Below are 2,720 nucleotides of genomic sequence, written 5' to 3'. Positions count from 1 at the left end.
TGCCAAAAAAGTGTTCGCCTGCCAAAACTGATTTGCAATGTTTCCGAGTGTAATATGTGTAATATCTTTATGTATGTTGGTAAATAGACTTCGATGAACATGGTTTACTAAGGGGTTTTATATATACAATAATTACCTGTTGTTCAAGTATCTTTATAACTCTGGTTATAATGTAGGTACAATTGATATATGTGTTGCGCTGTCTGCTGTCCTCTTGGCCAGATTACTCTTTAAAAATACATTTCTAATGTCAATAAGATTTTTTTTTAACTGGATAAATAAAGGATATATAAAAGTCACTGCCAAAAACTGATTGCAGCTTCTACCTGTTACAGGAATGTTGCTGGTGGCAGGTGACTTGATATCACTAATGAGGGACACATTTGACATGTTTCACGTATTATAGACCAACAAGTTATTCATAGCAGGTTAAATACGAGCAATCAGTTTAGGGCAAAACCGAAATCAGTTTTTGGCAGACGATCATTTTTTGCCACAACATCGGTCCTTCTCACACATGTACTGTATCATATAAAATATATAAACTAAATATCTTTGAAACGATAGAATCTAATCTTTTGTTTGTTTGTTTTTTTTACATAGCACTTTATCAAACTGTTGTCTGCTACAGAGTTACAAGTATTATACTAATAATATAGCATCCACCATCTCCTGCTTGCATATTTCTGAAAACATCTTAGTGGTGTGGCAGCCACGAGTGAGCCCTGCAAACCCTGTGGATGGACGATGCAGTGGACAGTGGGAGGAAGCATCCTGAAGCTCTCTTTGCAGACCACCCTGTGTGATTCTCCACTCGCCCACCAGAAAAGACAAACCGCAGGTTTGTCTGATCGTGCTCGGGCAGCTTCAGCAACACTGCCAGAGACTTCCTGTAATCTATTACAGTTGTTCAAGAAACGGTCCAGGAACAGGTCACTCAGGTTAACCCTGTGTGAACAACTGAAAATATTGTTTTTCCATCTTTACATACTGTGTATTTGAAATATTCATGTTTAATTGTTATTGTTATTTACTTTATTGCTATCAAATAAATATCCAAGTAATATTGTTCAAAGTTAGCGTTGTGTTCATACGTGTTACAAATGCCTGTAAATCAAATTGAGTTCTGTCAGGAGTTTTCCTGTATTGCAACTCAGGTCGGAATAAAAACGCTCAGACAGGTTTAACGTGTACACGGGTGAGACTCAGGGAGACTCGCACCGTGCAATAAAAAGAAAGAGTCTTTATTCAGAGAGCACATACAGAAAGAGAGAAAATAGAACTGCAGGCTTCCTGTGTAACTTCCCCATTTAGGAGTCTGCACAGAGTTGCAGAGTTTAAGCTGAATACTGAAAAGAGCAAACACATTTAGATAATGAAACGTACTTTTAAGCATAACATAATAAAAATCCTAAAATCCTAAAAAATCTCTTAACATTCCCTCCTGTTGTACATATGTATATGTACAGTTCATAGCTTATTGTATCAGTCTATGGCCACTTGTAAACATTTTTAGCCAAGACATCATAAAACAGTGGGTTTCGTGAGTATGTTATATCCAAGTGTCTATCTCATTATCACCTTCTTCATTCTGTGATAGGGTGATGCAAGCATGAATTGAAGCAGTTACCATTTTTGATACCATGTTCTTCAAACAAGGTATGACACATGAAATGTAAAGACACAATAACAGTATTATGTATAAAAGATTAAAATCATTTTCATAACAAAGGTTCTTTCTTCTCAGATCTGCCAATCTGTTTGCTCGTCTCTACTACAGTTTAATCATTGAAAATTACACTGATCAGCATACTATGTGGAAGTTACAGATTACATAATGGCAAAAGCATTTTGTCAGACCCCTCAAACACCAACAAAAACAAGTCCTTTAATCAGCAGGGACTTCCAAGAGCCGCTTAAAAGCCACGTAAGCCAGTCTTCTGTGTTTGCGGCATAGTCTCGTTGTTGTGCATCCTGAAGTTGTCTGAGTGTTTTCAGAGCATCAGTCATGTTCGGTGAGTGCACATTATCTGGAATGTATGTGCAACATGTGCTGCTAAAGAGGACACCTTTCTCCTTTCTCGGCGAGAATCATGTCCAATGCTACCCTGTGTTGCATTACTGCAATGCGCAGAGCGTCAATCTCTTGATCCTGTTACGGGTTCGAAATTGAGGACGAGAGTAAAACAATGATGGTCCAGAAGAGGTCAATCAAACAATTGATTTTAATGAATGCAAGCAGCGTGGGGAGATGTAAACTGCAAACCATCAGTTGTAAATCCCCGCCCAAAAATACACTTCAGATTGCTTTTATAACATCAGGGTATTATGACGCCCCCTCTTGCGTTTACAAGCACATAGTTTGCATCTTAAGAACATTCTTTGCCCCTTGTACAGACAATGATCTATTCTAAGAAATAAATGCAGACACAGAAGTTCCCCTTTCTGGCATCCTCTTTCAAATATGGTGATGATCTCAGGCCTTTGAGGTCCCCATGGACTTGTCCTCCTCTTTGCGTCACCTGTTGCTAGGCAAACTCAAATGCAACAAGAAGCTGAATACATTCAGGCCTTCACTCAGCCACTATTTTACTGTAGCAATATACTCAGCATATAAGCTTTTAAGATTATAGATTTAACTCAACGATTTAAAGTGGTTATAACTGCACCTATAATAAACATGTTAATATTTGATTATGATAACCCCTGTAATACAAATT

Source organism: Oreochromis aureus, linkage group 18 (assembly GCF_013358895.1).
Source record: "Oreochromis aureus strain Israel breed Guangdong linkage group 18, ZZ_aureus, whole genome shotgun sequence".
NCBI lineage: Eukaryota > Metazoa > Chordata > Actinopteri > Cichliformes > Cichlidae > Oreochromis > Oreochromis aureus.
This window is presented reverse-complemented; position numbering follows the sequence as displayed.